This window comes from Castor canadensis, chromosome 7 (genome assembly GCF_047511655.1).
Source record: "Castor canadensis chromosome 7, mCasCan1.hap1v2, whole genome shotgun sequence".
In the NCBI taxonomy this organism is placed as follows: domain Eukaryota; kingdom Metazoa; phylum Chordata; class Mammalia; order Rodentia; family Castoridae; genus Castor; species Castor canadensis.
The window spans coordinates 147661929-147675082 of record NC_133392.1 but is presented as its reverse complement, the minus strand read 5'-3'; the positions used below and the strand labels follow the sequence as shown (position 1 = coordinate 147675082).

The 13154-nt window shown below is 36.5% G+C and overlaps 1 protein-coding gene and 1 non-coding gene across 39 annotated transcripts in view; both read right to left on the bottom strand.

Moving 5' to 3' along the window:
• The window catches only part of Eif4g3 (eukaryotic translation initiation factor 4 gamma 3), a 269231-nt gene that overhangs the window by 180365 nt on the left and 75712 nt on the right, over nt 1-13154 (bottom strand). For all 38 annotated transcript variants that reach the window (XM_074081102.1, XM_074081107.1, XM_074081115.1 and 35 more), the window contains one exon: nt 1150-1278. The gene's annotated coding sequence lies outside the window, so the exon portion shown is untranslated. The remainder of the gene's footprint in view (nt 1-1149; nt 1279-13154) is intronic.
• On the bottom strand, nt 4457-4647 carry LOC141425100 (U2 spliceosomal RNA). Its single transcript, XR_012450205.1, has one exon. It is a non-coding gene; the product is annotated as a U2 spliceosomal RNA (small nuclear RNA).

Sequence of the window (13154 nt, the reverse complement as noted above, 5' to 3'; positions counted from 1 at the left end):
TCAAGTGGTAGCACACTTGCTTTGCAAGTACGAATCCGAGTTCAGATCCCAGTACCACACACATACCCTCCCCCCACAAAAAAAGAGAGTGAAAACCAACTGAAGAGCCTAATTTAAATAACTAAGAGTTCATTTTGTCATGTCTTCAATATCTAAAACTCAAGATTATAGTAGACCAAGTTAGGTACAGCACCGAGTCCATGACAAATTAAAGCGTGTACTCTTTAATAGTCAATCCAACCTTGGTCTGGCAAACTATAATTCCTTTTCTAAACATCCTATAGTCTATAATTAATCAGTGCCTAACTTATAATCACCAATTTAGGAATTATTTTAAGGAATTTCAGATCTGACCTACAAGTCAAGCTCTACAAGGTAATTTTCATTACCCAAACAGTAGCTCTTACATGAAATACTGAGTCTCAAATAACAAGAGCCAAGCTTATTGGCTTGACCCTCCACATTCTAATAATGGCTTTTCTACCTCTAAGCAGCTCTTAACCACAAGAAACCCAAACAAGCATATGATGGTAGGATGGTGCAACCTAACGATATCATGGAAAAACCACTTAAAATGCAGAGAGTCCATAAAGAAATGTTCTCAAAATTGTCTGAATGTCTACTGTACCCGTTAAACAAAAATCACTAAGGAGTTCACAATTCTTTAACAATTAAACAAAACTTTAAGCCTAACAATCCAATAATCTACTTATAAAACCAAATAAACAAACAATTCTCACCGAAGTAAAAGATACTTCCTATTCATACAAGTAGAAAATAACTGCCAACTTTCCAGAGAGAAAGAGAGAGGTAGGAAGCCCACAGCAGATTAAATACCAAAAAGCAAATCCAATTCTCTAAGGGATTCTTTTTTTTTTTTTAATGAAATAGAGAATCATATTAAAATTTTTTAAACAATCAGAAAGGAAACTAAATTATCAACAGTTAATTTTTAATTACTAAAATGAAAGGTATGCAATTACTAGTCATTATTGTGGGAGGGCTTTCTGAAAACATGCAAACAACCAACTATTACTCATCAAGCAATGCTTTATGTTACTGCTTAATAGTCTCTTTAAAGTCTACTTTACAAAAACAGAAATGGTGGTTTTATAAGTTTCTTTAAAAAAAAAAAACTGCTTTTCTTACTTGAGAGAGTCCAGGGGACGATGCATGTCCCGGGGGCGTTGCTGGGAGATTTGGATGCCCCTTGTTTATTTCATGTGCTGAGTAAGGGGAAGGGGCTGGGGGTCCCGGCTGTCTTGCTACTTGTGTTACCTGTGAGGAAATCAAAATTCTGTAAGAACATTATATTAGTAACCTAATCTTAATAAATATGGCTGAAACTTTTTTTTGTCCTGGCACTGAAGTTTGAACTCAGGGCCTCATATTTGCTAGACAGGAGTTCTACCACTTGAGTCACACAATAGCATATCTTTGCTTTCATTATTTTTGAGGTAGAGTTTCAAGTAGCCATCAAAAAGGATAAACACACACACATACACACATACTGATGAAAATCAGTAAGACAAATTCCAATTAATGATATCCTCTCTTTCAATATTTTGATTTTATGATGACACAGTCATACCTATATAAACATTTTATTATTCATTCTGAGTACAGCCAATAAACTACATGAGACATTCAATACTTTATTATAAAATAAGCTGTGTGTTATATGATTTTGCCCAACTACAGACTAACAGAAGTGTCCTCAGCACATCAAAGGTAGGCGATGCTAAGCGATGATGTTCAGTAAGTTAGATATATTAAATGCATTTTCACTTACACCTTTTGCAACTTATGATGGGCTTAGTGGGACATAACCCCATTATAAATAAAGGAGAATCTCTATAGGTATAAAAAATATTAAAAGAAATTCATGTTACAGTAATATATGTGTTCTTTATTCATGCATTAAAGTAATTACTGCCTGTAATCATAATTCAAATAACAGTAAAATTCAGTATTGCACATTTTCTTCATCTCAGTTCTCATTATCTTCTATCAAAAATTTAAAAAAAAAAAAAAAAAGCTCAGCCCACAGAGAAAGGAAAATAATCTCCAAATGACATTACATTTTCCAGGAATTTACTCGGGTCAGAAGCTCTGAAGAAATCCTAGTCCCTAGAAATCTAACCCTGGCATCCCTTATGCCAAAAGCATTTTGGTTCAGCTACCTGACCTCAAGGCTAAAACTTCTAGAGATCTAACTAGAATCAAAAGTTTGGACATTAAGAGACAGAAAGGCCTTGAGGCATGGCTCAAGTACAAGTGTTAAGGTACTAAGAGAGAGAGGTGGGAGAGAGAGGGTGGGAGAGAGAGAGAGGGAGAGAGAGGGAGGAGAGAGAAGCAGAAGAAGACAGGCAGATCAAAGAAGGCAGCCATGTAAAATCCATATTAGCTCAATTCCAAAATTTATCCTGATAAAGCCATCTATAATAAATTTGCCCAGGACAAACAAATCATCATATAGAAAAAAATTCCTAAAGTGCTATTGATATTAAAACACATTTTAAGGCATGCAAGTTGGTCAAACTAACAAAAGTAATTTTTTTTTTTTTAAACTACAATGTACGCCCCCGTAGGGATCCAAGGAAATAAGATATAGATAGTATCCTGTGAATGGGTATATGATATTCCTGGAACTATACAGCAATATCTCACAACTGTTATCAACTACACCCTGAAAAGTTATTCAATTTTGAGAAATACCCCAAAGAAATAATTTCACTTCAAAAATTGGAAACTCAAAAGATATATCCAGCAGTACTATACATGAAGACAAAAGGTAGATATAGCAAGCAATGGGAAAAGGAAATAACATAACTGGAGAAAAGACAAGGTATAAATATGTTGACTGGCATCAACAGAAACAAATATGTGACATAAACCACAAATAAACAAGAAAAAAATCACTTTTTAAAACTAAGTTCATGTACATAATGAAAAAGACTAGAACTATGTAAACAATTACAGGTAAACATTAGTGTTTGTCACTTTTTCTGAAAATTACTAGAGAACTCTTGTTTAAAGCATTGCCCCAGAAAATACAAATGTTTGAGTGAAAGAAAAAATACATTTTGCCAATGCAGAAAGTATTGTTTTCTTGCTATTTGAAAGATACGACGAACATCTTAATTACAGAGGTAGGAAGCAAAGGTATACGACAGTTTATTAAGGCAATACTTACTACCTTCAAAGCTAAAAAAGGGGTTTGGGTATTACATAATATTAATCTTTAAAAAAATCATCAACCAGCCCTTAGAGTATGTATGTGTATAAAAGGTGAAAAGAAAATGTGTCCCTATTTTCTTTTTACTTATTATAGATGTTGTATCTTCACATTCACATACTGATGGAGAAGTAAAGGTACAATCACTTTAGGAAACAATTTGAGATTAGCTAGTAAACTTGAAAATAGTCATGCCCTAAGGCCCCAGCTATCCCACTCACTCCTACATATATACCTGCAAGAAACTAATAAAAGTATATACTAGGGTACATGTACAGAAAAGTTCCTAGTTGCATTGCCTTTTTTTTTTCTTTTGAGGGACTGAGGTTTGAATTTGAGGCTTCCAGCTTGCAAAGCAGGCACTCTACCGGTTGTTTTGGAGATGGAATCTCATGAACTATTTAACCTAGATGGCTTCAAACCTCAATCCTCCTGATCTTAGCCTCCCAAGTAGGTAGGATTACAGGCGTAAGCCACCAAGACCAGGCTATTTTGCTATATTGCTTTTAAAAACCAAAACCTAGAAACAACTTAACTGTTCATGAGTAGAAAGGATCAATAATGAACTATGTTCCTATACAGAACTAGAATAAAATCTAGAGCAATACGAATTAGATGATTCTCATAAATGATACTTAGTAAAAGATAACACTGGAGACTACAAATAGTGCAACTCCATTTATTAAAAATCTGCAAAACTTGACTATATAATCTAAAGAAGCTACAAGGATGGCAACACTGTAAATAAAAGGAGATTATTATTTTACAACAAATAGTATTAACCTCTGGGGAAAGAGGAAGTTTAGAACAGGGAAGGCTACATAAAAGTTTTTTTGTTAAGGTATATTCATTGTGTGGGGGGGGATTCTTTGCGACATTTCCAAATAAGCCTCTTTTTTTATCTTTTTTGGCTGTTTTAGAGTTTGAACTCAAGGAACTGGCTCTTACTAGGCAGGTGCTCTACCATATGAGCATGTCCCCAGTCCAACAGGTTTTTTTTGTTGTTGCTGTTTTTTATTTTTTGTGGGGCTTTTTTTTTTTTTTTTTTGGCAGACTGTGGTTTGAACTCAGGGCCTACACCTTGAGCCACTCCACCAGCCCTAATTATTTGTAAAGGACTTTTTTCAAGATAGGATCTCACAAACTATTTGAACTGGATCCTCCTGAGTAGTGAGGATTACAGGTGTGAAGCACCAGAGCTCAGCTAAAACCCAGGAGGGGTGGTGCACTGCTCCTGGAGGTACTGCAATGCCAGATGGATGAGTGGAATGGACGGGGAAAGCTCCTATTCCATTTCCCTGTTCCAAAAATCCACTTACTATATTGTCCTTGAATAGAGGACATATCAGATAGTAAACTGGTAAGAATAGATACTACACTTCATCTTAGCCAAAAGGCTGAGAAGCAATTAGATTTTTTGAACTGCAAAATGATAGTTTCTGTAGTAACATTATTTGTTAAGCTCTAATTTTACATTTTTTGTGCTTTTATGCACATATCATAATCACTTTTACCTTCTCATACCCAATAGTGATAAAAGACAAAAACAAGCAAAATACTTTAATAAACTGTGATAAAATGAGTTCTATTAGTATTAGCTACACTGCAATTCTCAAGAGTAGAAAAAAAATAGAAAGTAAATAAAAACAAAAATAGTGATGCAAGAAAATCTCAGGTTTGGTTTTTTTTTTTTTTTTTTGTCTTCTTCTGGGATTTTTGTGTGTATGTGTGTTCTTATTTTTTGGTTTGGGGTGTTTTTTTGTTATTGTTGTGTTTTGTTTTTGCAGTGCTAGGGATGCAGACCAGATCTTCACCCATGCAAGGCAAGGAAGTTACTACTTGCCACACCCCCGACCCATCTAAGGAGCCTAAACTGCAATCCCAGCTACTCAGAAGGTAGAGATCAGGAAGGACAGTGGTTCAATGACAGCCCAGGCAAAAAGTTAGTGAGACCCCCCCCATCTCAAATTTTAAAAAGAAAACTCGGCACGGTGGCATGTTTCTGTCATTCCAGCTACAGAGGAGACATAATTAGAAGGACCACAGTCCAGGCTGGCCAGGGCAAAAGCACATGAGACCCTAACTGAAAAATAAGAAGAAGAAAAAGAAAAAGGACTGGGGCTAAAGTAGAGCACCTGCCTAACAAACATGAGACCAAGTTTTACCAAAACCCACATACACACAAAAGAATTCCCCCATAAAATCAGTGATATTTGGTGGTAAATCATAAAGATCATACAAAGTAGAGTCATTAGACATAAAGTTTACTTATCTAGAATTAACTGATCTAATTTGACCAAATATTCTGTCCAATTAACAACTATCACACACATGCTACAAAGTTTCCTGAACTCAAGCATTTTTTTCATGACTCCAATGCAATGGAAACAGCAAGCAGGAAAGACAGGAGGGAGTGGGATAAAGGATAACTGGAAAGAATGGCTGTCCCCAGAGGCAGTAAACATGCAGCAACTCAGCTGCAGCCAAGTGATGCAGAATGCAGAAAAGTATTGATATGATACAATCTTCCAATTTTCCAAGAAAAATTCATGGCAAGGATTTTTGCACAAAATTTTTCAGGCTTCCAAAACATACAAACCAAATAAACAACATATGAAATACACAAGCAGTGTGTGAGCCCAGCTCGAGGGGCACTTCATGATCATCAGAAAAGAGAAACTTTCTACAATTACTCCTGGGTAGACTTATGCCTGGACTCTACATAAAAACATATCGACTGAACAAAGTCAGTGTTAAATGTTACACACATACACACACATAAACACAGTATACACATAAACATTGTGTACACACAGTACTGTTTTGTTGCATATGCATTATATAATGTCTAATTTAATTTTTTTTTTTGGCAGTACTGGGGCTTGAACTCAGGGCCTACACCTTGAGCCACCCCACCAGTCCTTTTTTTGTGTGTGATGGGTGTTTTCAAGATAGGGCCTTGTGAAGGTAACACACACACATAGGAAATAAATGTGAGTCAACTCCCTGTTTGGCTATCCTTATCTCAACCAGCAAAAACACTTGTCCTTCCTATTATTGCTTATATTCTCTGTTCAACAAAATCAGAGATAAGGGCAAAATAGTTTCTTCTGGGGGTCGGGGGGAGAGAGGGGGGTGGAGTAGGTGGTGAGGGAGGGAGTGGAGTGGGTGGTAAGGGAGGGGGTGGGGGCAGGGGGGAGAAATGACCCAAGCCTTGTATGTACATATGAATAATAAAACAAAAAAAAAAATAAATTAATTAAAAAAAAAAAAAAGATAGGGCCTTGTGAACTATTTGCCTGGGCTGACTTTAAACAGTGAGTCTCCTGATCTGTGCCTCCTGAGTCGCTAAGTTTATAGGCGTGAGCCACCAGCACCCGGCCTATAATGCTTTGTGTTTAAGAAAAAGCATACCGATTAAATTTTTACCAAAAGGATAACAAAAGAAAACTCCAGGGTCCTATCAAGTAAATTACTTTTTTAAGCAATAAATGTTTCCTCATATAAAAGCAAAAGGCACATGGTCTTTATCTGAGAAGCAATTCCTTACTTTCTTCCCCCAGCATAAAGTTAATTTAATGAGGTATCTATAAACTCCAACTGAGAAATGACCAGGTTCAACTGGAATAGATGGAAAAGATCCCAAAGTTTTCCTTACTTGACTAATTTGACCACTATGCTCCTAAAGAAGCAGAATGAATGTTTTTCTCCCTCATTAGTTTTTTATATCATCCTAATTCTAGTATCTATATTATATATAAGATCTTTATCTATAAATCTAAAGACATTAGAAAACGAATTAAAGCTGACCTACTCAACTAAAAGAACCACTACAGTGGATACTAGAAATTGTTATTTAGCATCATAACATTTTCAAATTCTAAGTGTTATTATCACCAATCCTTATTAACCACCAAGGGAAAAGAAATTAGCTTTCTTCCTTGTTCTACTCTTAGGTACACTTACAAGGTTGAACTACATGAAATTCCAGATATTCAAATATATTTTTGATCTTTATAAAATGGCAATACCACAAGATTCAAATAATATGTAAATACTCAAGCAATATGTTCTACTATGGACTCGGCGATAGGGTAAATCCTGAGGGCTATTTTTCTTTTCATATTTAGTAAGGACTAGGTTAAATTCTTTTCATATTTACTAAGTGGCCAACAGAAACAAGAAAAGTAAACAAGCCAGGCATTGTGGATCACATCTATAATCCCAGCTACACAGGAGACAGAGATCGGGAGGATTATGGGGCAAGGCTAGTCTGAACCAAAAAATTAGTGAGACCCCCCCATATCTCAATCAATAAGCTAGAAGTGGTGGTATGTGCCTGTTATCTCAACTAAACAGGAGGTATAAATAGGTATATCAAGAAACGAGGCTAGCCTCAGGCAAAAAAAAACTCCCACAAGACCCTATAGTATACTAAAAATAACTAAAGAAAAAGGGATTGGGGTGGAGGGGGGAGAGGAGAGAAAAGATGTTTGACTAGCAAGCACATGGCCCTGAGTTCAAACTCCAGTACCACCAAAAATAAAAACAGAAAAAAAAAAATCAGAAGTTTTTCATTTGTTAACATGACTGCCTACTCTAACAATATTAAAAAAAGAAAAAAACAATTCCCCTACCTAATTATCTAGGTGTAAATGGAAACAGTCTACCGTATGTGAATCCTTGGGTACCAGAGGGTGTAAGCAGAATTCGAACATGGCTCTCAATAATCCTGGCCCTGATATAGAAATGCAGTGTAATTTCCTCCCCCTAAAGAATGGGAAGGGGCCAGGCATGGTGACTTATAACTGCAATCCTAGTTACTAGAGAAGCAAAGATAAGATGGCATTTTAAGGCCAGCCTGGGCAGAAATTTCACAAGACCCCACCTCAACCAATGACTAGGAATGGTAGCATGTGCCTGTCATCCTAGCTATAAGGGGAAGCACAAATAGAATCATAGTCTAGCCAGCCCAGACATAAAGCAAGACCCTATCTCAAAAATAACCAACTCAAAAAGGACTGGAGGTGTGGCTCAAGTGGTAGAGCACCTGCCTAACAAGTGCAAGGCTCTGAGTTGAAACCTCAGTACCAAAAAAAAATAAAGAATGGGTAAGACCAGTGAATATAAAGAGATACCACCCAATGATTAGGTCAGTAATTTGAATGTGAATTAACCAAAAGAAAACATCTTGAGCAGGCCTGAGCTTATCAAATGAGCTGTTCAAAGGGCAGCGGAGGAGGTTGGTGGGGTGGTTCAAGTAGTAGGGAGCCTACCTAGCAAGCTCTGAGTTCAATCCCAGAACGCCACACACACACACACACACACACACTCTCTCTCTCTCTCTCTCTCTCTCTCTCTCTCTCTCTCTCTCTCTCTCTCTCAAAAAAGAAGGGAAAGGGAAAGGAAGAAAGAAAGGAAGGGGAAGAAACAGAGAGAGAAAGGAAAGAAAAAGGGAGGGAGGGAAGGAAGGGAGGGAGGGAAGGAAGGAAGGAAGGCAAGAAGGGAGGAAGGAAGACAATGAAACATCAGCAACAATGTTATCTTCCTGGCCTCTAAGACCAAGAAAATTGCCATGTTGTCACAGAGCCACACACCAAGAACCTGAGGAGTAACCTCTAGAAGGTGAGAGCAGCTCTGCCAGCAAGAAAATGGGTACCTCAGTTCCACAACCACAAGAAAATGAATTTGTCTATAAACCTGAATAAGCATGGAAGTGATATTAAAACACTTGCCAACACTAAAAATTTCAACCTGGTGAGATTTTAAGCTTAAGACCCTGCAAAGCAGTGCCCAGACTCATAGAAACTGAGATACTAAATGGTTGTTATATTAAGCTGTTAAGTTTATGGTGATTTGTTAGACAACAACAAAATATTAATATGCCAATAGAAAAAAATTTACATGTCAGAGAAAACAAGTATAAAACCTTGAGGTTTTATCCGCTTGTGTTTTTGCTTTTATTTTTTGTGTCACTGCGTATCCAACCCAGGGCCTCACTAAGCAAGCAGGAAGTCTTAAAGTAAAAGAATGGAAATGCATAAACTGGCACTAGTGACACACACCTGTAATCCCAGCTACTCAGGAGCTATAAAAATTATGGCTTAACTATTAGATGAATAAATGAATGGCTGTGACATACAGACAAGAGCCAAAATGGACCGAGAAGAGGTAATTAAGAGTAAAGTTTTAGAGGCCTAATAAATATTCAAATGGGAACAATAAAAAGGCCACTTGAATCTATGGATCTAAGACTGGAAGAGAAATTGGGACCAGAGAAATGTCTTAGGGTAGGTTCATTATCAAAGTTCCAGGTAACAGCTAACCTAATTAACAAAAATTAGCAAATGAAAATAGGAAAAGGCTTAAATCAGAAATGAGAGGAAAGGTACATATCAAAGCTGTCACTTATTTCTGCATCAATTTGGTCAAAGTTAACTGATGCATACTCCACGCTGTACTCACTTGCTTCATGTAATCAATATGGTCTCTCTGCTTATAATGCTAAAAAAGGAGGGAGGGTGGAACCCAAGATAGTCAAAAACAACTCAATAATTCCTTAAACTAAAAGTGGAGTATGGCTCAAGTGCCTGAGTACATGCCTAGTAAGTGTGGCGGGGGGAGGTGGTCGCCCAAACAATGTACACACATGTGAGTAAATGTAAAAATGATAAAATTAAAATAAAAAACCCTCATAGTATGATGGAGGGGTAAATCTAATCAAGGTACATTGTAAGCACATATGTAAAAGTCACAGTGAACACCCCCTGTGCAACTAATGTATGCTAATAAAAATGTACAAAAAAAAGTGTGAGGCTCTGAGTTTAATCCCCAATACTCCCCCCAACACACACAAAAAAAACAACACATAAACAGTATTTTTAACTATAGATTTTAAAAAGTTCTATGTGTGTATTTTATATGTCCACAAAAATATAAAACATATGGAAGAATTCTCTCTATAATTTAGGCATTTCCCTAAAAAAAAAGGTGGTTTCATTATTTTAGTTGATTTGGGAGACTTTTTTAGTAATTGATATTAATCAGAAAAAAAAACAAAAATCTTTAAAGTCTGCTATTTACGTATAACAGTTTAAAAAAGCACATTGGGAAACAAATAACTAAATATTTTTTTTTTTATCTTTTCTTTTTTTTTTTTTTTTCATTTTTCTTTTATTATTCATATGTGCATACAAGGCTTGGGTCATTTCTCCCCCCTGCCCCCACCCCCTCCCTTACCACCCACTCCACCCCCTCCCGCTCCCCCCCTCAATACCCAGCAGAAACTATTTTGCCCTTATCTCTAATTTTGTTGTAGAGAGAGTATAAGCAATAATAGGAAGGAACAAGGGGTTTTGCTGGTTGAGATAAAGATAGCTATACAGGGCATTGACTCACATTGATTTCCTGTGCGTGGGTGTTACCTTCTAGGTTAATTCTTTTTGATCTAACCTTTTCTCTAGTACCTGGTCCCCTTTTCCTATTGGCCTCAGTTGCTTTAAGGTATCTGCTTTAGTTTCTCTGCATTAAGGGCAACGAATGCTAGCTAGTTTTTTAGGTGTCTTACCTATCCTCACCCCTCCCTTGTGTGCTCTCACTTTTATCATGAGCAAATAACTAAATATTTAAAATGTATAATTAGGAAAACATTTTGTAAATGCTTATGCTTTAATTCTAAGGAAGCAGGAAGACAATTTGTGGTACCCTGATTAACACAGCAAAATAAATTTCAAAAAACATGTCAAAATGCATGGCAAGAGCCTTATGTTAGCAAAAATCATGCATCACTTTTCCCTGTTATACTTGTCTTTGGGCATCTATATTCCTAGCAGGCATATACTAATTTCATAGTGAATAAAATCTGCTGTTTTGAACCTGGTAGTGAAGTTTCCAACCTGGCCTATACAGTCTAACTTAAGTCAATGCTAGAGCTGAGGAAAACAAGCCCCTGCAATCTCTGTGCTCTTGTAGCCATGGAGAGCAAGCAGCACTGTGATTCTCATCTGCTTGCTTTTCTACAGTCCTTATGGACAGGAGTAGGACTCAACGAGTACTTATTAAAATGCTTATGGACAAGTGGACACTTGGCAGTTAAGCATAAATACTACATTGTTATTAATTCAACCAAATCTCATGACCTAATATATGGCTATTTTGGCATAAAATTTATTGAGTATATCAACTCATGATCACCTCAGGTGACCAGGGGCTGCCTTACAGCATAAAGAGAAGGTGAAGATTATCAATAGATTTTTGTTTTTTTCATTGTTAATAGCAACCTGGAGAGCTAAATTAAGATTCCAAGAACCAGTGTATTGAAGAAAGAAACATGGAGCATTAAGGATTATCAATCCTACTAAGCCAAATCATTCAGTAAAACTACAGATAAAAAACAGTAACACTCCACTTGAGTGAAAGGAAATAAACATGTTACTTTTTCAAGGGCTATCTATTTTATAGCCCACTCCCCCTGTGGTCCTAAGAAAAACATTTGAAGCTGGACGAGGTAGTGTGCACTATCATTCAAGCTAGGCAGAAAGCATAATGACTGCAACAGAATTAGTCATTTCCCATCTTAAAATTTACTTTTTTAAATTTATGGTTTGCTTTTCTTCTGCAGTTCTTCACTGAGTTACTAATAAACCAATATGTAACTGATCCAAGGCAAGAGAACTGTTTCCAAATCCAAGGTACAGTAGAGCTCTGGGTAACTAAAAATAACCAAAACTCAAACATATCATTAAAATCCCAGCATTAAATTGCTCTGGCAGAGCAAAAATGGACTGGAGATGTGGCTCAAGTGGTAGAGTACCTGCTTTGCAAGAGGAAAGTCCTGTGTTCAAACAACAGTCCCACAAAAATGAAATAAAATAAAAAAATTGTTCTGGCATAGGTCCAAGTCCCCAATCTGAAGCTGTCACAGATCATCACTTTCTGGACAAAAATTTAAACAAGGAATATATGTAGAGACTAAAGGTATCTTATGAGTAGGCCAAAGAGCACCAATAAAAGAGCATTGATCATGGAGTCAGAGACCTTAGTTTGCATTTATGGTACTACTACACAGAGAGCATGTAATTGCTCTTTTTCTGTAAAAGTGAAATGTTAAATTAAGACTATCACACAAATCTATTTAACACACTAAATAAGTTATAATTCACAATGTATGGTATATAAGGGGTTCAAAAAACAGTAACTACTGTATATAATTTTACAAATATTTACACTATTGGCTTAAAATCTTAGTATTAAGCATATACATGAAGGACAAACACTTTTGGACTGAAATGATTCCTACCCTAATTTTCATTTACACAGACTGGAGAGAAAAACAGGTTTGCATAAAGAGTGTCTCTAAACCAGAGGCATCAACATTACAGTGGAACTTGTTCAAAATGCAAACCTGCAGGCCTCTTGCAGACTTATTTATGGATGAGGCCCCAGCAATAGTGATTTATCAAGCACACCAGGTAATGCTGATGCATCTGAAGTTTAACAACCCCTGACCTAAACACAACAATGACAAGCTTTCACTAGCATTCATACACCTAATGGTATGCCTCCTGTTTTCAGTCCAGATTCCCAGTTCAAATTAGCAGAAGACACACTACTGGACATACATCTGGGTATGCTATATTCCTGCTGTGTAGGACAGGAACAAGATCACAAAATCTTCACCCTAAAACGTGCTTTCTGCACTTATCTGACTTACTATGTTCTCTACTTTATACTACATTCCCACTGCACTTAATGAATATCTATATTAATTTATGATAAAAACTTGAAGTAACTGGGGACTAGCACATTCTATACACTTAGATTTTCCATGTAACTAAAAATTCATCTCTTTAAATAAGTAATTTATTTTCTCCATATAACTTTTGGATGAGCATGTTTTAACACTGTGCATTAAATG